This window comes from Corythoichthys intestinalis, chromosome 15, assembly GCF_030265065.1.
Source record: "Corythoichthys intestinalis isolate RoL2023-P3 chromosome 15, ASM3026506v1, whole genome shotgun sequence".
Taxonomy (NCBI): domain Eukaryota; kingdom Metazoa; phylum Chordata; class Actinopteri; order Syngnathiformes; family Syngnathidae; genus Corythoichthys; species Corythoichthys intestinalis.
This window is the reverse complement of record NC_080409.1, coordinates 23,663,394-23,689,030: the sequence shown is the minus strand read 5'-3', so window position 1 is coordinate 23,689,030 and position 25,637 is coordinate 23,663,394. Positions and strand designations below refer to the sequence as shown.

The window sequence follows — 25,637 nt, the reverse complement described above, 5'->3', positions numbered from 1 at the left end:
AAATGACATTCCATTAACTGCTCCAAGGCTCAACAATATCCACTTGAACACTTCTTTTGCCCTCATGTTTTCCCGCTGTACTGCATTTTATTTCAATAAATTTTTCTCTCACCTCATCTCAAGACTCCCTTCTTTTCCCCCATTTGTGTCCATCCCCTCTTGTACTTTTCCCAGAACCGCATCTCTTCCCTCATCCCATTTATTTCTCCACAGCAACCATCATCGACATTGCCCGTGTCCCTTGCAGTCTTCTTCTCATTGCATTGACCTTTTAATCCTCAACTCAACCTTCATCCCAATTTGGCTGTTAACAGTATGGGAGCCCTTTCTTCGGAGAATGTTCAAGAGTGAAAGCTTGAACTGAGATGGCTTTCAGAATGCGGGACTGCCATTTTTTTAAAATGGTTTTAGAATGGGATTAAATGAAAGGTAGTCAACTGATACTCTACTTTCTGTTATCTGTATCATTTTATACAGAAAAATAAAATAAAACTAAAACCATACAAGTTTGAATAGACATGTCCAGTCCATTTAACAAAACTAGTTCATCCAAATTTACTTGGAACTCTTGAGTTCTCTCCTAAGCTGCAAATATTGTCGTAATTTTTTTTTTTATTCACTCGTTCATCTTCCGTATCGCCCATCTTCACGAGGATTGCGGGGCTTATGAAGCCTATCTGAGCTAACTATGGACAGGAAGTGGGGTACACCCTGAACTGGTCGCCAGCCAATTGCATATTTAGTTTTTTATTTTCACTTTTTATTCTATACTCTCTCTTAGAATAAGATGTCCGCTCAGTGTGGCCTTTATCATTTTGGTTTTTGACACTTCAATTAAATGAGACCTAATTCATGTAAACTATTATTTCACTTGCAGATATCGTTTCATTTTGCCTTGATTTATTCATTCACAACAATTAACATCACTGCGCCCCTTCCACATCATACCAAAGGTCAAACATCGACATATTATGTTAATTTTAATGAAACTGGTGTATATGTAATGAATTATAATTCTACATTTACAATATGTTCTCATAGGCCCCCACGGCATAGGAGTGGTGACGGGCCGGAATTGAGTGAAAGTGACAGCGATATCCGGGAACATATAGAATGCATGTAGGATTCGAATACATCTACAATATTTATGTGGTATCGACAACAAAACTCATTATGTTGCAGAAATGTTCTTTAACTCTCACAAGTTGTGAGCATTACTGTAGGATAAAATACTCATCATGCTACCCTCCTCCAATATTCATGATTTACTGCGATATTACAACTAAAAACTGCCTCATTAAGCAACCATATGCTATGCAACAAAACTGCAGAAGGAACAAAATGACCCAAAGACAATTAGAGTAAATATCAACAGATCTAAAAATGAAAAGCTACAGTGCATGAACTTTCATGAACACCTCTATTTCGATTATGGACATGGTTGGAAAATCAAATAGTACAGCCATGAGCAAAGAAAGTGTGACCACCTTCCCTGGCTCCTACTGAGCAATATCTTGGAATATTGTAATTCACCATCAGGTCATTTTCTCAGGGCATTGATCGTAACAGCAGTTTTCCCTCTTCCAAGACAATCAGTAAAGTCTGGTTGTGATCACTTATAAGAAATGCTCAGCCTACAGACCGAGAGAGGCAGTCTGTTTGGTGGCTCTGAACCCCAATGAAAGGCTATTGAAATTCAGCAGCTGTTGGTGGATTTGTATCAGACCCTGAAGTTGTTTCCCAGAAACATTATTGATAAATCAAAATTAGTTCAATAATTTAACCGTCAAACATCAAATAACACGGATATCAATGTAAAATTATTGATGGCATGCTTTCAAAATGGACTGATCGTTGTACAGACCAGTCATTTTTCCTTGTTACAAACTAAGAGGACCAAAATACAAACCACCGTAGGTTTGTGTTTATCTGAGAAAGTCCTTTTTAAATACAGTATTAAAATAGGCCCTGTTTCAGATTAACTTCATACCTGTCAACCAGAGGCTGTTGGCAATCTTACAAATAGTGACGTATGCCCTTACAAATTGATGATACATCTTACATTTTATGTAGCGTGCAACATGACCCAAAAATAAAACTCAATTTTTAAAATAATATGAACTTATTGGTAATATTGTCACATATAACCTGGTGCAATCAAAAACAATATCTTCAGCTACATCATGATTACTAAAATTAACAGTGACTTTTGTTATAATTGTATGTAACACTTTTGATGGCTGCACTTCATGGCACTTCAGATCGCAATTCAGTTTGACTTGAGGGTAGTTCATTAGTGAGTCCAATTATAAATTAAAAAGGTCAATTGATAAAATCAATTTACCGATGCAATCTTTCAGTCAGGGAACATTTCTTTTGCTAAGGCTGAGAATTGATCAGCAATATGTAACCCCTGTAGAGTCTACAGGAATTTTTCCAATTGGGCACGTGCGCTTAGGTTCGTCTCTTGAAGGAAAATTTTGGTGTAACAAGAAGAATTTCGAACACAATAAATAACTGGAGCCACGAAAGGGTTAAAATTCAAAATTATAATTAAAAGAGAAAACTATGTACAAATATTTACAATATATTCACAATGACTGCCTATTAGAGCCGGCTCTCTAATATACAACAGTTCAGATTGGTGCCAGAAAAATAATAAATTAAAGTGTCCCTTCAAAATAAGTGAAGAGTGTCTCAATTTGTATGAAAATAAAAGTGCACTGTTCAGTTTTTTATCCTATCCACTGCAGAAGCAGTTCGCAATCCTACCACACTGGAGAGGTAGGAAGTGAAGATTGTGCTCCTTGGGAAAAGGAAGCAGCCAGGTCCGTCAATCAAGGGTTAGCTCGCCATCCCCCTCTTCAGGGAGAATCCAGAATCCAAATCCAATTTAATTCAAGGTCCTCAAAAAACCTAGCCTGTATAAAACAAGGCTATTAAAATCTAATTCTTTTTCTAATTCCCAGCCAATGTTATTTTTAACATTAACTGCAGTTCAACTCAATTTGATAATTGGGTTGAGTCTGTTCTCATTTAAACAAATACAGAAATCACATTAAACATTGAAAAGAAAAATAAATGTTGCCATTGTTAGCAATTTAGTATCACAGACAATAGGAGTGCATATGGTTCAACTGCTGTGACTACATTATAGCACTTGACTGTTGTTCGCACATTTGAAGTAACTCACCAAGATGCTTTCAAAGAGCTCCACAAACTCCAGGCTCAAGGAACTCCGGTTCCACTCCCTCCTCTATTCGTCAACATATAGGATGACAATTATTTTACTAACTTTAGTCAACAATTAGTTGACAAATTCTTATTAACGGCCGAACTGGTCAGCTAATGCTAACGTTAGCGCCGATTAGCTCGATAGGCTAAACTTACCAAGGACGAGTAAACTGCCCTTTTGCCTCACGCACACCGTCTCCAACTCAGCCCACGCTGATAAGGAAGTGCTACAAAAGGGTAACTCGCTTTTTGGAGGGATTTTAACCATAAAATATCGAATAAATTCGTTCAGTGGCTCTCCTATGCAGCACCTCTGCTGAAGCAGCTCACACGCGGTCAATTGAAAAAAAAAGGGGTTGGTCTCATTGTGTTGCTGGTAATTTTCCACTGGCCCTGTGCTACAGCAGAGGGGTGGAGAACCGTTTCATCTATAATTCACATTTTGTGAATTAGATCATTTTTAAAACTAAAATAATTGAGATGCAAATATAAAATTTAAAATATTAAGTTCCATCAAGTTATTCAATTGAAAATATTTACTCAATTATCCATTGGGTTACAAATAGTTGTGGGCAAATTGTGTTCGGCAACAAATTGGCAGAATAAAATCTCCACTTTCGTCACTTTTCATTCTGCAGACTGCATCTTTATGACCAGTGTTGTTAATATTACTTTAAAAAACTAATTAATTAGTTACAAATTACAACTCCCAAAAAGTAATTGAGTTTGTAACTCAGTTACCTGAATGTAAGAGTAATTAGTTACTTGGAAAAGTAGTAGTAGTAAACTAGTGTTACCTTTCATGTTTTTTTTTTTTTTGAACCCCCCCCCCCCCCCAAAAAAAACTTTGCTATGTTTGGAAGTCATTTAATGTTGTGAATCAACCATTGAAGTTGTTAAAATTGCTCCCGTTTTTGCATTAGTTCCCTTCTGCCTACTTTCGTCATGTGAGTTTTAAAATGGTTTCATCATTTCAAGATTTTGCCGATTTAGGAGTATTTTAGATAAAAAGTTAATAGATTCGCAAGGAAGGTTCACTACAACTGAGCCTTTCTCAGATGTCTACTGCTTTAAGATGGCGGTTGTTTACTAACGCCGCTCAGTCTGTCATTTCCCATCTAGTTTTATATGCACATGATATCTAGTGTAGCATTAAGTGGGCGTAGATTGTAGGCTGTCGGCTACAGTCAGGAAATATTGGAGCCACCTAGCCTAGCATCGCGTTTGAAACAGCGTCACAACACTCTTTCCTCCTTCCCACTCCTGCTCTCCTTTCTCCGTGTCTCTGACTTTTCTCGCATCATTCAACCAACGTAGCAACGCACATTGTTTCGTTGCCGAAACTGTGACAAAATCCGAATGGAGAAAAAAAAAAACATAATGCACGAAAAATGTACAGATTTTGAATATACAACGTACACATTTAAAAATCAGCGCTCACTTGTACAAATTACGCCGAAACCGTACAACTTGACAGGTATGAAACTTTCAACACAAGCCAGTTGAAAACTACTTTTTTTTTAACTGAATTTACATGGGTCACTTGTGTAGGGTGTGTGGGAGCATGTTATAGGTTTTGTGGGGATCCTTGTGACAGAAACAATTGGAAACTGCTGTGCTGAATGGTACAGTGTAAGCGCGCTGTTTTTTTCTTTAGTATGTGACTAGAATACCCCCATATACTTTATTGACCATTTTGGAATTATCTAATTCCCCTCACACTAAGCCTTGAGGCAGCCTGAAGGCCTTTCACTTTCCTTCTCTGTGCTTTTACGTGTCCTCCAAGTATTTTTGTCACTAGAGATTTTGTCTCAACCTGCTTTGTTTTAACTCTGAAAAACAAGCTTCCACTCATTCTTCAGTGCTCCCTTATCTGCAGAAACCGCTCACTGCTCTCCTCTCTACGACGCACGTAAAGCTTTCAATTCCAGTGACCTACTCCTTCCGTTAAACAAAGCTCTTAAAGACAGACAGAAAATATGTTACAATTTTTTTCCTGAGATATCAGATCTAAGACACTCAGCAGGCCTGTAGCCATAGAGCACTGCATAAAGCACAATGGCCTGATGGCATGAGCCAGATATTTACTTTTTGAACAATAACAAAAACAGGGAGGAGCACCCGTTAAGTGCAGGACTTCAGTAAGCCATAACATGGCCTGTCATTTGCACTTTGTCCGCGCCTCCACAGTCCTGTGTGTGAGATGCAATGCTAACCCGTTATCAACTTTGTATCCACCTCTTTGTTACATACGCCTGTTTCAACAGTATTATTTTCTATAAGAAAGTACAATACGACACAGCAGATATACCCAATTGGTAGGTGTAATACGTCAACTGCACAGAACTCGTAAAACATCTCCTATAAGGGATGACAAATTGACAAATGGCTCCTCTTGGCTAATGGCCACAAAGGTGGCACATGCACACTGGAGGAGGTGATCCAGGCAGACAATGGACAGCAGTAAATTACACCTACAGTACCTGTACATTTATAGAGTATACAGTATACACTTACAAAAATATTGTACATATTTCTGACCATGTATGAGGTTTCTATATGCCATGCTAAGCATTGGGAAAGGCTGGTAAATTCCTATCTGAGGAAGTGGCTCAGACCTTCAAAGAGCTGATACACTGCCAATCCCGAGCTTGGTGTGCCAAGGTGAGTCTAGAGATATCCCTCATGTTCCCGGGACCCTGTAGTGAGAGGTGCCCCTCCAACCTTGGCAAGTGAGAGGAAGTGGAACCCTGCCACCACTGTCCTTCAGGCAAAATCTGCTCTCCTCCATCGTGATGTAGTGGGCCATGTTCAGAAAGGCAGAGCTGGTTTTGGTCTTGGAACTGCAACTCCTCTCTGGCAAAAAGCGTCAGCAACCGGTTGTTGAACTACTTTTCGAGGAGGTGCACTACCAATCAGACACTTCAAAGCAGTGACACAAGCCAAACAAGGCTGCTGGATGAGATGGGAATACTATATTAAGAAGAGTATCTCATGGAGTGAACTTGAGAGCCTGGAATCCATAAGTTTCATTGTCCGAGCAACATATGATCTGCTACCATCTCCCGCAAATCTGTAATTATGGTTTAATAAGGACCTATAAAAGTTAAAAATATAAAAGATATTTGATTACAGGATACAGTATGTCATTAGCACAAACATGCACAAAAAGCATGTGGTTTATTGGCTTTGTTTTGAGGTAAAACAAAGATGCTAAAAGCTTTGAAACAATAGTTTGAAACAGTAGGTAAACCTTTTGTACAGTGGTAGTAGGAGTAAAATCTCTGATCATTGTCTTCACTCATTCAGTGTGGGGAGCATCATTAGGCAGCCCAAGTATTATCTGCATAATCCAGCTATCGTTTACACCCACAATTTGATGCAGTTCACTGAATACATTATGGACATGGGGGTTTAGGTGATAATAATGGCTGAGGAACTGATGGCGGGAGAAATCATTGAAAACTGAAAATGGGGTTATGGCTAGTAAACATTGATAATGGATGTAGGCAAATATTCTTGCATACTGAATACGAAAGGACATACACGCATACATGCATACACCTAACCTATATTTTGTGCATCGCTTGACTCTGGGCAAATGCAGAGTAAAGGTACCCATTGTCACAACACCAAAAATAAACATTTTGTGGCATTTATTGAGGTAAGAATAATCACAACATTGATGTCAAGCATACTCCTCACATCAATATAATTTTCTACATGATAACATTCATTCATAGGGGGTCGGGGGGTGCTATGGGCAGGGCATTGCTGGTTCCTGACTTTGGATCAAAGCCGGACTAAACCCTGTACTGGTTGCCAGACAGCCACATACAGTTCATCAGAACTATGTTTTCATAGTACCGTGATTCTAAGAAATGCTCAGCACAAGAATTTACAGTATTTTATGACATACCATATTCTAGCAGTTGGGAAACAAGGGTTAACCTAACAATTGCATACATAAACTGTATATATGGTGGAAAACACAGACAAGACTGAAAAAGCAGTTTCTGCTCTTGCAGCCCTCTTTAAAATAAACTGCTGTATTTTAAGCCAAAAGAACTGTTGTGTTTGATAGAACAATATGTCTATATGCTGCCATAGCAGATTCATGGCGCACTAAGCCTCTGAAGTATTTTGAATCTGTCCGTTTTACCCTGAAAACCCCTGTTTACAGACGTCGCGCAACCACTTTTGTTTCATCCTAGCCATAAAAAGAAGGTAAATAATTACATTTATTATTCAAAATGTCTTTTATATTTAGCTTAGAATCATTAATTGGTGTCTAATATTCAGTTTGGAAAAAAAAAAAACGACTTTAAAAAATTATTCACTCGCATATTTTAAACTTTTAAACAAATTACGACACTATGAAAAATTTGGCGTGTGTAAAAAAGTCACGGATATCTACCACATAACTATCGCTTAATTGTATCTTTTTTTGTGACTGTCGCATTTTCCCCAATAAGTTAGATGATAAATGATCGATCCAAACAAAGAAAAATTTAAAAATAACCTTAAGGGTAACTATATGAAAAAGAAAATCTCAATCACTCCTTGTTGTCTGCGATTTCTTCATCGCGACCCTTGTTATATCACCATGTTTCACCCATAGAAAAAAAAAAAAAAATCCGACTGTGGCCATTCACAGCTGTGTCTTGACACTCGGTGAAATATGCTACATGGAGTTTTTTAGTCAAAACAAGTTAAGTACGCGATAATATCTCGTTACAATTGTGGCGTCTTTTGTTCTGTTCTCGTGTGCTCTCGCCTCCAGTTAGGGTTTTGCTGTTTAAATTGTCTTTTTTTTTTTTTTTTTTAATGTCCTCCTGTTCAAAATTTTTCTTTCTCCAGAAAATACAGATTTTAAGCTTTCCAATGATGTATAACACATGCATATCGGACAATTTTGAAATTTGGCCAAATTGGGGGTCTATATATATATATATATATATATATATATATATATATATATATATATACATATATATATATATATATATATATACATATTGGATATAGGATATATTGGATATATATATATACAGTGTATCACAAAAATGAGTACATCCCTCGCATCTCTCCAGATATTAAAGTATCTTTTCATGGGACAAAACTGACAAAATGACACTTTGACACAATTAAAAGTAGTCTGTGTGCAGCTTATATAATAGAGTTCATTTATTTTCCCCTCAAAATAGCTCAAAATATAGCCATTAATATCTACACAACTGTCAACAAAAGTGAGTACACCTCATGGGAACGACGTACATCCCTAAATGTCCAAATTGAGTACTGCTTGTCATTCTCCCTCCAAGATGTCATGTGACTCATTATAGGAGTGCTGTCAGCATTGCTGCAAGGATTGAAGAGGTGGGGGGGGGGTTAATTCCCACCACTATGCTTGACTGTAGGAATGACACACTTATCTTTGTACTCCTCACCTGGTCGCCGCCACACATGCTTGAGACCATCGGAACCAGACAAATGAACGAAAATGAATGAAGGAAATGAATCCAAACCAAACCAAAGTACTCTCATGAAATTTTGATGTATGATTTCATTTCCCAGATTTTTCATGTTCATGTCAGTGTCCCCCTTTAGTGGACTCATTCTTGGATTGTTCCAAGTTTTTTTTTTTTTTTTTTTTTTTTTTTAATAAATGGACTTGCACTCTGAAGCGAACATGTTGCATTACTGTAATGCAACGATGCTAATACAAACAATAATCCAAATGAGGGACGGCCAGCTTGACTTCGTTGTTACTTGTGGAGGCTGGCCTGACCACAATAATCTTGCAGGTTAGCAAGTTCATACACTTTAATGTTATGCTAACTCTGATGCAGGTCGGACTTTCAGTAGCAAAATTAGTGGTGTTTCCCCCACCTCCACAACATTGACGTCTTTTTACATTTCAGTGGCTGCTGCTGGCCGAAAAAAATATCTAATGTCCCTCCTTTTCGAAGGGGGTGGAGGAGGCGGCATGTTGTCGACATGAATCTAATTTTGCAAAGTGCTTTGCTCACCTGTAGCTGCTCTTAATGCAGCCACACTGGAGTTTGTTGTGATCAGGACCAACTACAAAAAGGAGGAAAAATAAGTGTCCTGCATGGAATGAAGGACAAGGCAATTAAATGAAGGGCTGTCCTACATATTGCAAGTCGTGTGGCAATCCAAGGCGTGGTATACCCCGGACTGGTCGCCAGTCATTTGTGTTGACAAACACTTCACACTCATATCCACACGTGGGAACAATACCACCTGTAATATTTTTTTTTCTCTACAAATGTACATTAGGTGGAAGTTGAACCCACATAAGCAGTAAGAGAAAGAAATGTGATCATGTTTTTGTTTTTCCTTTTTGTCAACATGTACTGTATACGAATTGTTAATCAGAGTAACAAATTACAGAGGGGAAAGGTGGAAGCAAGAGTGTATTGGATGTGAAGACACATGCTGCACCAAAGGTGATTAAAATAAGCCCCAGCTGGGTGGCTGATTGGGATGTTGGGAAAACGTAAAGAGGCAATCACCATATGTTACACTGCTGTGACTTTACACGCCCTTGTAGTTAAAACATAACATCAACCCCCAGGTGTCTGGTAGCATGTTATGTACAGTACATGCATTCTAGGATACAAAAGCACCACCTTCTCTGACTTTACCCTATATACAATTTGGCTGTCAGTTTTACTTGAATGTGTACATCAAAATATTCAACATATTAACATAAACAACTTGTTTTTCAGAGATGTGCTTTTTTGTATTGTAATTCTACCTCCCAAAGTAATTACAGAAAAGTAATGCAGACATGTTGAATTGTGTGATTTACTGTTGGTGTATGTCAGTGCTTCTCAATAATTTTCTGTTACGCCCCCCCCAAGCAAGACGTAAATGTTTCGCGCCCCCCCCAAACTCTCTGCCGCCACTGTAAATAGTATTATTCATCTATAAAATTACTATTATAAATACGCATCTGCCCAACATTGTGTCCTTTTTTTCTAATAAAGAAAAAAAGTAACAGATCAACTTATGATAAAGTATAACTTTATTAACATTGTTTTGCTTGTAACAGAGAAGACTTGACGTGCATCAATTTGCCTGAATTAAAAAAAAAAAAAAAAAAAAAAAAAGTCACATTCAAACTGTAAAAATACACTCAAGGTATTTTTGACCATTTGATACAGAAAAATAAAATGTAATAAAATCCGTAAATAATAAAAAATTCAAATTGATTAGAAACATTTACTCATGAGGACAATATGCCAAAACATTTGACCGAAAAAACAAAAATGAATAAAGGAAAAAAAGAGTGTCCTTGGACAGAAGGACAGTTTTTATTTTTGCTGCTCACACTCAGTATTACCTCCTTTGCAATGGTGTGGAGTCATTTTGCAATGAGCATGCTAACAATGCTCACTGGTTTACTGATGTAACACTGACAAAGCAGGACTATTGTTGGCAATATTCGGCACGTTTTCGCTGAAAAACAATCAAGTGGCTTATCAATGAGATTGGGGTCGAATGTCTTTAAGTGGCGTCTTAATTGATTTGGCTTCTGGCAGTCCGCTATAATTATTTTCAGACACAGTAAACAGTAGTCTTTCCTCATCACCCCACTGTATTAAAAGTCAAAGCTAAAAGGCAAACGGCACGAAAAAAGCACCTTCTCGGCGGCCGAGGTAGAACCGTAGGTGAGGGCGGTCGTCGTGACGATCCCAAGCCAAAAATGGCACTTCTCGGGCGGCGACGTGAGAACCGGACAAGACAGTGGGTCGCTGCGTGAGTGAGTCCGGTGTAGGCTCACTATCCTATTCCCCTCACTATCCACTCGCTCTTGCTATATGATTGGCCGAAGAGTCGGAATGCTCTCCCGTGATTGGCCGAAGAGTCGAAATGCTCTCCCGTGAAATGCCTGTTTAAAAATGTTCCCGTTGTTACTTCTTGCGTTCGTTAAAAGTGCTCATTTAAAAAGGAAAATCGATGGATGATACTACACACAGAGCGCATTATTAACAAATGCTAAAGTTGTATATTCATATAGCGAGAATAAGGAACGTCACTGACAAGCGCAGGCCCCCGCGAGTGGATAGTGAGGGGAATAGGATAGTGCGCCTACACCGGTCGGAAAATGGCTTTCGAAAACGGCGGCGGCACACTGCTCTTCATATCTGTTTTCTGTGTGCTGAGTGCTCTTCCTTAGTTCAAAAATACTGCACGCACTCTGAAAATGAGAGCACCACTGCCACCCACTGAGTGGATGTGCAAGTACACTTTATTCCAGTCCGGCAAAAAAAAAAAAAAGAAGAAAAAAGCATGTTCCCCGAGGACACATGCGCCCCCCCTGGCATCGCTCTGCGCCCCCCCACTATTTGAGAAGTACTGGTGTATGTATAGTTTTTTTTAAGTTAATTTGGAAGATGGTTGCATTACCCTTTCATGCATAAGAAAGTTGTGTGTAGGCATCGCGTGTGCATTCGCCCACAGTGCTGCATACCTTAAAAACTCAGTATAACTCTCTGACTGTGATGCGAGCATCACATCGGAAAGGAACAATTTTGCTGACTCATTTCAAAGGAGTCATTCTCCTTCTGTGCACCAAGTGACCCTGAGCGAACAATTGGGAGTTTTGATTGAACCCTTGTAGCACATTGTGATTCATAATCTATTAGCAGCAAAGTAGAGGGAAAACAGCAGATGGGACTCAATGGTAACAGAGCATATTCACAAAATGCCACGCTGTTTTTCCTCCATTTTATATAACACTTGTCCTAGACCTTATAAAAGACAAACTAAAATCTTGTAGCAGCTACAAGTAAAAGGTTTTATTCCATTTCAGTGTAGCAGGTCACCAATCATATGGCACACCTTCTACACGATATGCCAATGTTTTTTCCAAATCAAATCTGGGTCACTTTCGTACGTGGTTTAAATCCTATCTGGGCCACATTTTTCCAGAATGTGGCGGCGGTCTCAGCTGTAAAGTCTCCGAAATATGAATTCATGCAGCAATTACGTCAGCAAAGAGCGAGAGCGGCAGGCAGGACGGCAGCGATGTAGATGCATTAGCGTTAGCGCCTAGCTTGAATTCGGATTTTATTCAGGGGGCGGCCCTGACCATAGTCATAAAAAAATAAAATGAAGAAAAGGATAAGCCTGGTAATGCTTGATAATGTTTTCCTTCTGTGCGCCAAATAAGCAATATTACAGTATTGCTTACAAGGCCGAGTCGGGTAAACTGACGCACACACATAAGGCTTATCTGTGTGCATCAGGCACGCACAGTACGTGCATGCCTTCTATCAATCCACATAAACTTTGAATATAAGACTAAACGGGGATTATTAATGTATGTTATTTGTGTCCTCTTTTTGGAAATCAAAATATGGTCACCCTGGAATGACGAACAGCAGGCATGTGTTGTCATTTGTTTTGATGCTTCTGCGAATGCGGTTCAGTTTGCTCAGCGTGTGTCGGACTGCAAATTAGTGCGCATGCGTAATACTTAAACGGGCTCAATGGACAAAGGCAGTCTGAACAAGCACACCAAAAAACAGATACGACAAAAAAATTGGAATGGTGCATCATGACCTGCAGTATTAACCTTGCCCAAGTCAGACGTGTGAGCGACAACACTATTATTGACACGTTAGACAATCGGTAAAGATTAAGCAGAATTTTATTGGTAGGGTAGGTAGGTAAGGTGGTACTTGCAAAGATTATATACTTGTCTGTGCATGTGGGTTTTCTGAATGCCTGAATATCTAATCTTCCTTCCCTACCAACACTTTCAATCACTCATCTTCTGTATTGCTTTGCTAATCTTCATGGTTTTATATTAGTAAAAATTCACCTTTTTAACCTACCATGACACAATCTACACAAACATACATGTCATGTAATATTGTTGAAATATTTGTGTTCATGACAGTTTTATGCATTTATTGAGGGCATATAAAAATAAAAAATAAACATTTCAGAAATGATTCGACTATTTAATTATCAATTATCATACCTTTTTCCTGGTTTCGTCTTTATCTTGAACCATATAACTGGGATGGACTGTGACAACCGCTAACACTTTTTTTTTTTTTTTATTGTTTAAGCAGAACGTGTGTGGGTTGTGCAATAAATTACGCGAACGAATGTCTCACTGAGCCTTCATTTTCCATAGAAAAAAAATTGCATAAGTTGCTCGTCCATTTTCAGTACTGCTTATCCTTTTCTAGGTCAAGGGAAAATGGAGTCTATCGTAGCTGACTTCGAGTGACAGGCAAAAGACATCGTGGAGTGGTTGCCAGAAATTACAGCAAGATTGTCAAAACATACAACCTTTGGCACTTATATTCACGCTGTCATTAAGTGGAAACTGATTCTAAGCAGTCTGGTCAAAAGTCAGGCGCACGAAATGCTCCACCATAATACATTATACGATGAATTATTCTTTTCAATTGCATGTGTTCTGCATGACAAAGGAGGGCATATGGAAATTGATAGCACCCACAGTGGTCCATTAATTTGTAGTATGCTACGCTAATTTAAGATTACCATAAGATGTAAGAGAACGCAACAATATACTGACGCCAATCTTAGATGTAGGAAATGACGAAAAATCCGCCAACTGGGACTTATGCATCCCTTTGATCTGGCTTGAAACGACTGCTCATGAAATATACCGTACATCCATCTATAAACATTAATCTAAAATTTTTCCACAATAGGGTAACTCTCAAGACCATTCTTGATCTCGATACTACTATTAGGATTCAGCAGCTAAGCAATAAAAAATTAAGAAACATTTTGGACATCTCGAGTCACTGGTGTACAGTAATTCATACTGTCTAAAGGGGTAAATAAAAGACAATGCCACCCAAAAATCCGAACAGCTGTATTTTTTAAGCATATGACCCACAAGGTGTCTCAATGTATTAGATACCACTTTTTGACGAAACAACGAGCGGGCTGGTACTTGTGCTGGTGCTTGCGCTTTGTTGGTTCATTTTGCGAGTTTCCCAAACACCAACTAGCTTTCGATCAGTGTTGCCAACTCCCCAGTAAGGAAATTAGCTATTGGCTGTCCTAAAAGTTGCAAGATGTCGTCATCACCTAATTTGCATAACTGGCAATTTGCATGTAATTGAAATGGACACTGTAGGAGAGAGAAATACTGTTTTAGAAGAGGCAAAAAGTGAGCTGGGAAAAAAAACAAAAAAAAAACCACCCTAAATATGTTTAGAACAACAGACGGACCCTAACTTTTTTTTTTTTTTTTTAATTGCCAAACTAAATGGACCAGAAATACAATACAATACATTAGGTGTAGGAGCCTAAATTACATTTAGTTGGATATTCATGTTAGTTGGGAACAATTTATTTTGGTTCAATAGGACAGGCTTGTTATTTGTTTATTTGGTTTCATGGGACGGGCTTGTGACGCCATTTTGTACGATATAAATGCGAAGCGAGAGCTGTTTGTGCGAGTCAGTTGGCGTGCATGCAGGAAGGAGGAGGCATAAAAGCCCAGTTTTTTTTTTTTTTTACCATTTCTTTAACTCTTTACCTCTCTGGATTAATTTATTTAATTAATTAATTTTTACTTTCTATGCTTTTGGATCTCATTTGCTCTTTTGTTTACGTTTTTGGATGGCGCTCAGTGGAGTAGTTTTTTGTTGGATTAAAGAATGAACCCATAAAGAGGACCGTGAGAATTTTTTTTTGCTGCTGTCCAGTGGTGCGCGAGGAAGACGGAAGAGGAAAGAGTCGGGCTGAGGGGTTTTTTACATTGTGGATCCTACATTAGGGAAAAAAAGGTGGTAACTTGTCGCTAGATTTGTTTCTACTCGCTTTTGACAAAAAAAAGTCGCCAAGATGCTTTGGACAGTTGCCAGATTTAGCACAAAAGTCATCTAGTTGGCAACATTGCTTTCGATCAGCTAATGAGCCAAACTGCAGGCACGTCATGTGCCACCAGAATACGTTATTACGTCATTACATTAGTAGTAAGGAAGAGCGGAACGTGAATGGGGGGTTGAAAAGTCCAGAAATGTATTATATGTACAGTATGTGTGTGCTGCATGACACACAGCCATACAAGGTGTTTTTCCCGAACCCGGTGTCTTTATTTAGCGTAAATCACCCAAGGCAAGATAATGGGAAAAGTGTTCTGTGTTGGTGCTCCTCGCTTCTGTGTGCAGTTAGCCTGAGCTACTACTGGCAGCCACCTATGCTGAAGAAAAATTGTCACACAAATACATCCGTGATTGTGTTTTCAAGACCTTGAATATTCCCAAGATTTTCACGTGTATTTTCGAGATCCACAAATATATAATGTACTAGCATTATATTTGTGCACCACAACTGTGGAACACAATAAACAGAAAAAGAGAAAAGTGCTTCTCCGAGATTTCCTTGCTGTTGCATGCATCTGCATGCTGTACGTTCGCCATGTTGGCAGCAGGGGGCTACTTCTTGTTGCGACTGCCCCTCCTCGCCTACTGATGTAGTTGGCCGATAGCTGGCCTTTGTCTGGACCAGCAATGAGTTGGTGCTCGCTAAGCCCCAGTTTTCAGCTTCTTGAGCCAGTGCTTGTTTTATTGAAAAAGAAAGACCCAGTGCTAAGCCATGAACCAGCTCAGAAAGAGCACCAACATCAGCTCTGTCAAAAGAAGGCCAGAGTGATGCCATACATATTCAGAACTCTTTGATTATGGTGGGATCAAAAATGTTGTAAAAGTTGTAAACTGTTGTCTGCTAATATTAAGATAATGATGATAAACTGGTGTTTGTGTTTCTCTTTGACCATTGTCTTTCTGCCTGGAGTATGTTTTATGAAATCCTGAAGCTTTTTTTTTTTTTTTTTTTTTTTTTTTTTTAAATCTCCAGCACCCTATTAGGACCATCCTGTAAATATAATGCTTAGCTGAGTGACGTCTGAAATGGGTCTACACATTCATGCTTTCATTCATTTCCGTAAGCGAAAAAAAAAAATATTCTATTGATTTACGTTTGCAGGATTTAATCATTAAAAGCTTTGCCCCGAAAGAGCACTATACATTTAAGAGTGGCCACCACACACCGTTTAAGCATTTACTGTTAACTTACAACGCACAAATTCAATAAACACATTTTACAGTGGTCAACGATAATGGAAACCACGGCAGGTTCTATGGAAGTCATTTACCAATAGATGTTACCATGGTAATGTTTTGGTTTTTACAGAATACCGGCAATTGTCCTTGATTTTTATATGTTTATTTTAAAAATTTTGAAAATTGTGTCCATGTGAAGAAAAGATTTTAAATGTTTTTTTTAAAACCTGATTTTTCATTATTGTGTATGCATGGTTTGCGGATGTTCTAGAATTTTAGTGATGATCACATGGGTGTACATGTTGAACTTAAAGCTTAAGCACAGGTTTCTGCGTACACACTGTTCCCCAATGTGACCAATGAGTTATGAAATAAACTTTTGCAAACTGCAAATCACATGCAGGCTTTAGGAACATTTATCTTGTCAAATTAAATATGCTGTAATACTCAATGCAATGACAGCAATCAAATGATTAAAAAAAAAATATATATATATATATATATACGATATTACTGTAAATATATCTGCATTTTAATAGCCACACAACTTCAGTTCAATGCACACAAAAAAAGAAATGCATAATTAAAATTGACAAACAGTACATAAGTTACTGATGACCATTTTTGTGTCTGTGGATCGTAATTGGGTTAGTGGACAGTGATACATACAGTATATATTGTGTTCAATTTACCTAGAGTAGTTGCAGACTTTCCAGTTTTCTGGTGAAAAATATATTAATTATATTGCAATGTCTCTTGGAAAAGAATACTGCTGCACATGAACACCAATGATATGAAGTGGGGATAACAAGTTCAATATAACTGATTGCTTGCTCATGTCAGATTGCCTTACGTGATAATGTGCAACAACATAAAAGGCAAAGAATGTCCGCAAACATACAGCCAGGAAACAAACCTGCCACCTGCAACACATCATTAGACAGTCTTCTGTCAGGAAAATAATTCTCATTAGTCTTGGATCATTTAACATGATACATGTACAAGCTGGAGGCTGAGAGCTCATATTGCTCTGCGTGGCAGCTAAACCAACAATGCAACCTGATGTGTTATCCCAAACCACTAAGTAAACATAGAACAGTGACAATTAACATTTTTATCTATGGCCATGTTGAAAGTTACCTTTGAAAAATAACTGATTTTGAAAGAAACGATTTTGGATGATCGGTGAATTTTTAAGCTAGTTTTTATTTGGGTGGCGCCTCTTGCTTTTATTTTCTTTTTATGTGTTGCAGGCTGTGAATAGGACTTAATACAACCTTCACCGAGATAGAGGTAGAAAGCACATATTCTATACGTTTTTTAAAATGTGTTTACTAAGGAAAATTTCACTGTTGATTGCGCAATGAAAATAATAACACTTTAGATTGCCCCTTACCCGAAAACATGGTCATATTAAGTAGCACATTACTAAAAAAGGTACTTTCAAACTAGACCAAGAGGACCAGGGTCTAGTTGGAGAGCTACCTCACAGCAACACTTCCAATTGAGTTGTTGAAAAAGTTCAGCATTCACACTGCACCAGCAGAACTCTCCGAGTAGGATGACGTGGACGAAAGACGCACTCATTGATTGGAAAGGTGGAGCATAGCATTATTTTTACATGCTATACATGCTTTAATTTTTTTTAAATTTATTTTTATTTATTATTATTACTGTGTTTTATTTTGCAACGACAACATAACTGTGCATCTTTACGTGTCAATTTTTTTGTCAACTGACTGTTTTGTGAAACAGAAGTTCGTATGCAAGTTCGAATTAAAAAAAAAAAAAAAAAAAAAAGGCGCACATCGATCTCACTTTCGTGAGTTTTTGTCAAATTGTGGCCACTTCCAGGTGAGCGAGACTCACAAAACAGCCGCCCCGAGAGGCTCCCGGTCTCAGTGAGTCACTCTCACACGGTATGTTCAGCAACAGTATGCAAAACACAATCGCCACATTAGAACCTGATTCTGTGTGTCAAATTCAACTGCTCGGCACAGCACAACAACATTTGGCCATGGCTAATCGTCTGTCGTCTTGCCATTGTTGATTTTGAATAACGTCCACACTGTACTTTTGCTTCCAAGGATGCCCTGTGTGTACAGTCACAACCTAGAGCAGACATGTCCAAAGTCCGGCCCGGGGGCCAAATGTGGCCCGTGGTCAAATTTCATCCGGCCCCCAGTCTCTGTCATAAAATCAATAACGTCTGGCCTGCACACAGACTTAATAAATTGGTCAGCTGTACTGCTACCAGCATATGAAGTAGCTTACACACTAAATGCTGCTCCTCATTTACCCACTAAAAGGCAGCAGCACTCTAAGCAACATTACCCCGCGTTACCCTTTATTCCCCATTTCTAAAATGGCGACAATCAACAAAAAAAAAGAAAGTTGACTGTGACTTCCGACGCTTCAAGGATCGGTGGAAATTGGACTACTGTAGTTTATTCTCCAAAATATGCAACAACTGTGTCTGCGTCATTTGCAAAGAGGCAGTCGTTGTTTTTAAAGAGTTCAATGTGAGGCGATATTAACAAACAAGACACGTTGACATGTACGACAAGATTACAGGGAAGATATGAAGCGAGAAATTGAAGCAACTTGAAGCTAGTTTAAATTTACAGCAGCAGTATTTCGCAAGAGCCCGAGAGTCGAAAGAGAAACAAAGGCAAGTTGCGAGATTGTTGAAATAATTAATTTAGTACTGTCAAACGATTAAAATTTTTAATCGAGGTAATCACAGCTTAAAAATCAATTAATCGTAATTAATCGCAATTCAAACCATCTATAAATATGCCATATTTTTCTGTAAATTATTGTTGAACTGAAAAGATAAGACACAAGACGGATATGTACATTCAACATACTGTACATAAGTAGTGTATTTGTTTATTATAACAATAAATCAACAAGATGGCATTAACATTAACATTCTGTTAAAGCGATCCATGGATAGAAAGACTTGTAGTTCTTAAAAGATAAATGTTAGTACAAGTTATAGATTTTTTTTAAATTAAAATCCCTCTTAATGTTTTCGTTTTATTAAAATTTGTAAAATTATCAATCAAAAAATAAACTAGTAGCTCACCATTGTTGATGTCAATAATTACATCATGTTCACTCATTGTGCTTAAACCCATAAAATCATTTGGACCCAAGTGCCAGCAGAGAGCGCCAAACACCGAAAAAAAAGTAACATGTTTTCGTTTTAATAAAATTTCTAAAATTTTCAATCAAAAAAAAAAAACTAGTAGCTCGCCATTGTTGATGTCAATAATTACCCAATGCTCATGGTGCTGAAACCCATAAAATCAGTCATACCCAAGCGCCAGCAGAGGGCGACAAAACACCAAAAAAACACAACTAACAAGTGGACATGACACTGTGCTGTCATTTTAATCTTTTTGAGCAGGGCATGTGCGTTAATTGCGTCAAATATTTTAACGTGGTTAATTAAAAAAATTATTTACCGCCCGTTAACGCGAAAATTTTGACAGCCCTAAATTAATTTTAAAAGATAATAATAAAGCAAATGTGACACACAGAATGGCTTGCTAAAATTTGCTTAAATATATTGTTCTACGTAAAAGCCAAGGTTGGCCCTCCACATTTTTACCATGCCAAATCTGGCCCCCTTTGCAAAAAGTTTGGACACCCCTGACCTAGAGCATCACAGCTCCACCCTGTGACGCTGCTCCGGTTGCATTCACAAGCCCATGATTTTTGATCGGACCAGACTTCAGTTGTTTGGTCTGAACTACGGTTCATATGTACGTTCACATTTACAAAACGAAGCTGGATATCTAAGAAAAAGAACTCTGGTCCGTTCAAAATTGACCAAACAGGGCTAGTGTGAAACCGCCCTAAGACATAATGGCATGGTGGTATGATTAAAAAAGAAGTGTTGGGTTCAAACATAGCTTTATACCAGATTGAAAATGAAACAAAACCCACAGTCTATATCTAGGAGTTGGAGGGCTCAAGCAGTCGGCATCATGGTGCTCAAAAACAAACCATACCGTCATTAGCTCCAAAGGCACAAATGAACAACGAAAACAATGGTAATTGGGTGCAGGATTTGAGGTCCACTCTGGTGAAAAAGGAAAAGGGGCTGAGGCAAAACCACTGTGTAAGAACTCACCCTGATTGATAACCAAGCACCAACTCAGCTGGCAAACTCCTCTTTCAGAGCTGATCGGAATTTGAGTATCACACATGGAAAAGTGGTTGACCCAGTTACCACCCGAAAGAGCAGGCCACAATGCTGCCTTGAGCGACTGGTGAGCCTGGGGGTAGAACGATGCCAAGGCCAACCAGAGCTCTGATACAAACTGAGGACCAAGGTGACATCAGACAGGAAATCAAAACCAGCAACCCATGTTTACAGGATAGATCAGAGTCAACCCTTGGTTAATAAGTTTGTGCTGCTCCCGTCAGGTCACAGGTAGAACAAATTAACTAAAATATTATTATTATTTGTCCATTTATTGAGTTATGTTTTCACAAAATTTAGGGGCGGCGGTGACTCATATACAAGCCACACTTGACTATAAGCCGCAGGTGTCTACAAATAAATGTTATATTAATGTAAAAAGCTGATATACAGAAACATTTGATTGATCAAAAAAATCACTTTATTAACCAAATTAACCTCAACATTCAAATGCAGCGGCCTGTCCGGGTAGCCGGCCCCTCCCACAACCTATGGTAAAGATATGAGACCTGAAAAAAAAAAAAAAAAAAAAAAAACTGACAGTTGATTAAGCCACAAATACATATACTGGTCCAGCTGCTTACGATCAAATTGGGGTGAATCTAGATGCCTGAATGATGAAATTTCCGGTGAAGACTAAACGTTAAGTGACATAGTTACCATTCAAAAGAAAAAAAAAAAAGTGCATGAGTCATGGCGCATTCTTATCCATTAAAACACTAGGTCTTACTCTGGGGCTGGTCAATGAAGAGGCAGGGACGCAAATAAACAATGTATGGATGACCTTTGAAAAATGACAGGCTGCTCTGAAAGCTGATGATCATCAACTGGAGAGCTTCTACCAGCATCTGTCAGTCATGTATTCTGTTGTTTAGTTTTCATAACCAGTCTGTGGCTTCAGGTGTAAAACGGTCGGGTTACATTTTTGTAAAAGACAGCCTAAAGTGACATCAAATTACATTTAAATGTTTGGTGACAGGCAGGGTTTTGGATGAAAGGCAGTCAGTGTTTGAATGTTCTTTCCCTCCCACAGACTTCTAGACATTTCATGTCTGACACTTTGTAAAAGCTTTTTTATTTTTCTGTTGTCTTAGAAATATTTGCGACAACCATTTCCCACAAACAATTTAGCAGGAACTTCAATATCTAAAAGTATAACAGATATAAACTAGAATTGAAAAATAATTTCCTGATATGAATAAAGTGGTACCTCAACATACTAATTTAATTCGTTCCAGGACCTGGTTTGTAAGTCGAAATGGCCGTATGTCGAGTGAGGATTTCAAATTGGGAATTAATTATAATTTGATTAATTTGTTCCACAGCCCAAAAACCTACGCTAAATCCTTCATAAATTCTGCTGATAAAATACAAATAGCAATTACACATAGCAAAAAAATAAATTATAAATACAAATTGGTTTCTAATGTGGTGGTTGTGTTTTGCATGTTGTTCCTGACAAAAGAGAGAGAGGTGCAGAATAAATTTTTCTTCCTTTTTTCATGTTGTTTACATCAGCTATGGCAGACAGTAACTGTGCTCTGTTGCACAAGTTCTGAAATAAATGATTTAAAAACCTGACGAAACTGGTCACTTCCTTGTCAATGTTTCAGTTATAGTAATTGCCACTTTAACTTAGAAAGACTGGCAAAAGGAGGTCGGAAGAGGCTGATATCGTAGACATATTTTGGCCGTATTTTCCAGCCAGTTCACCGACACACTCATCTTTTTCTATCATTTCCATCTTAATTTCAATGTTAAGTGTCATCTTTTCCCTTTTTTCACCATCTGCACTAACCTTCTTGGGACCCATGTTGATTCCTCTCACAAGAAAATCTGCCGTTCGTCCGTCTTGCGGGAAAACAATGAAAGTGGACGCTGTCATAAATTGTCATGTTGCGAGCATTTCGTCATATGTCGAGACAAATGACGAATCATTTTACATCGAATTCGGAAAGGTATGTCAAGGCACCAATGTATTTAAATTATAAATGGCGGAAAACAGAGACAAGACTGAAAAAGCAGTTTCTGCTCTTGCCCTCCTCTTTAAAAGAAACTGCTGTATTTTAAGCCAAAACAACTGTTGTGTTTGATAGAATATGTTTATATGCTGCTATAGCAGATTCATGGTGCATTAAGCCCCCGAACTATTTTTAATTTGCTCGTTTTACCCTGGAAACCCCCATTTACAGACGTCGCACAATCACTTTTGTTTTAACCGAGCCATAAAACGAAGGTAATTAATTATATCTTTATTATTCAAAATGTCAGTCATTTTTAGCTCAGAATCATTAAATGATGTCTTGTATTTCGTTTTAAAAAAAAAAAAAAAAAAAAAAACTTTAAAAAATTATTCACTTGCATATTTTAAACTTTTAAAGAAATTACGTCACAATGGTGTCTGTAAAAAAGTCACGGATATTTACCTCATAACTATCGCTTGATTGTATTTTTTTGTTGTTGTTTCTGTCACATTTTTTCTGATATCTTAGATGATAAATAATTGATCCAAACAAAGAAAAATTGGAAGGAAAAAAAAACGTTTAGAGGTAAATATATGAAAAAGAAAATGTCGACCACTTGATGTCTGCAATTTCTGCATCGCAACATTTGTTATATTACCATGTTTCACCCATAAAATCCCCCAAAAAGTCCAGCTGTGGCCATTCACAGGTGTGTCTTGACACGCAGTTATACATGCTACATGGAGTTTTTGGATCGAAACAAGGTAAGTACGCGATAATATCTCATTAAAGTCATGGCGTCTGTAATCCTGCTCTCGCGTGCTCTCACCTCCAGATAGGGTTTTGCTGTTTTTTTTTAAATGCCCTCCTGTTCAAAATTTTTCTTCCCCCAGAAAATTGAGATTTTAAGCTTTCCAATGATGTATCACACGTGCATATTGGACAATTTTGAAAGTTGGCTAAATTGGGGGTCTCAGAGCGGAACTTCAGGTCACCTGAGTGTTTTCCGCCATACATATATATATATATATATATATATATATATATATATATATATATATATATATATATATATATATACTTTTTTTTTTTTTTTTAAGGAATTTAGTACTGTTATCGTAAATCAACAATCACAAATGGATGCCTGAGCCACATGAAGTAGCCATGTAGGAAAGCCCCATTGTGAGTGTGAGTGCTTCAGTTCAGTCGCTGCTACACGGGCCCTTCAAGGAGAGTGACGCGCGCACGAGTGACTTTCTCTCCTCCCTTCATTGGCGCGTGCGAGTGACTCTTTTTTTCCCCCTTTCAATGCGTGCAGTTCGTTCCTAAATCTGCCGTCCTGTTTGTTGCCTTCCGGGTGTTGTGCGTGGATGAAAAAGGTGGGTTTGGAGTAGAACTGTACTTTGGAATTGTTTGAACACCTTTGGCAAATGATTTGCCTGTTTGTGGTCCGTTGCGTTGTTAGCCGCCACGAGCTAACCGCTAGCTTCCGAGCGCTAGCCGCCGCGCTAGCCGCTTAGCGCTGGTGCTAATCGTTGGCCCTTTTGGCTACATTCTGAAGGTTGATAGTTTGTTGTTGCCAATTCAGTTATCTAAATTGTTAAGTTAATTTCCTGCTCAGTTGGTATGCTCATTATTGTGCATGATTAGCAGTGTATTTCATTTATATTATGTTTAATGTTTTCCTGTTAATTTAGCTATAGGTTTATACAGTATGTGTTTATATATTGTATTAGTGACATGTTACATGGTTGTCCTGTGTTTGCAGAAAACCGCAACACAACATAAAACAATACAACAAATAAATCAAATCCTGAACTGTTGATCCGCTGATTCTCTGGCCGGAGTCGCACCTCCATAGCGTCGCCGGCTTTACACCTCACACCCAAAGAGAGGGATTCCCAGTAAAATTAGACCTCTTTTTCAAGCCACTCAATTTGCAGGAGGAGTGGACCATTAAGCTTGTTGATACGACTCAAGACTCCCGGAAGCAGTCAGCAGGACCCGAGCTTGAGAATGACACAGATACCACCCCACGAGTGGTGAGAGGGCAATTAATATAATAGGTTTAAAGTAGGCAACATCTTAGGCCCTGGTTCCCAAATATTTTCAGCGTTGCAAATCATAATTACTTTTTTTGGTACTGCACTGGCCCCAGCTAAAAGCTTTGAATAGCTTCTTTGGAGTGTCATTTTCGCCCATCTTATCATGTGAACTGCTAGCGTATGACCATGTATTGTATCTTGATGTGCGAATAAATTGAATTGAACTGAACAATACAGTGGTACCTCGACATAAGATCGCTTTGACACACGTTTTTTTCGACATCCGACGTAAAATTTGACTCGCCATTTGTTTCTACATCCGACGACATGCTCGAAATATGACGACATGACAGCACAGCAGACGAACGCACGGTGTTCTGACAAAATTTGCAACCCATCAAAAATTGCTACCTTGCAGGTTTTTCGCATGCGCGTAATGTTAAAAATGGCCGCGAATGCGGCGATTCCAAAGTAAACACTACAAACTTTCTTACAGAAAGGAATATTTACTTAAGCTTGATCATGTAAAGACATGTACAAAAGTTCTCAGACACATCCTACCATGTTAGCTGCACACAGTAACTGCACTCCGCGCTCTCACTGTTAATAACTTTGCCGCGTCGTTAAGTATTAATTTACGCCATTGTTGTGTTGCACATGTATGTTTATGATGTATCTAGTTTAGTTAGCACTTTGGATGACATTGAGAGTCCAATTGAATGTAAAAGAGGGGTTTTTCAGCGCCACAAAAGCTTTGGGAGCAAAATTTTTTATTAGGGAGCAAATTTTGACAGAACAACGGCAGATTTTCTTGGGTGAGAAATCAATGCACGTTTCAAAAAAGGTTGGTACAGGTGGTGAAACAAGGAAAAAGGTGACGCTTAAATGAAGATGCAAATTATAGAAAAATATGAGGGTGGGGTGCGCATTCGTAAACTGGCTCAACAATACATCTCCACGGTCCTCCTCCGACCATCGTTCGCCAGTCTTTATAAGTTAAGCTGACAATTCTTATTGTGGTAACATCGACAAATAAATCACCAGCTTCGCCACGTTTTTATCATTTATTTCACAACTTATTCAA

The 25,637-nt window shown here is 38.3% G+C and overlaps 1 protein-coding gene across 7 annotated transcripts in view; it reads right to left on the bottom strand.

Moving 5' to 3' along the window:
* alk (ALK receptor tyrosine kinase) overlaps positions 1-25,637 on the bottom strand; it is a 507,671-nt gene that overhangs the window by 342,643 nt on the left and 139,391 nt on the right. The window contains exons 1-3 of one of the 7 annotated variants that reach the window (XM_057858940.1): positions 3,391-3,546; positions 3,194-3,256; positions 2,773-2,921 (exon numbers count right to left, since the gene is read on the bottom strand). The exons of 3 other annotated variants lie outside the window; for them this stretch is intronic. The gene's annotated coding sequence lies outside the window, so the exon portion shown is untranslated. Of the gene's footprint in view, positions 1-2,772; positions 3,168-3,193; positions 3,547-25,637 lie in introns of those variants that run through there. 3 more of the 7 variants (XM_057858938.1, XM_057858941.1, XM_057858939.1) reach the window with 3 other exon arrangements.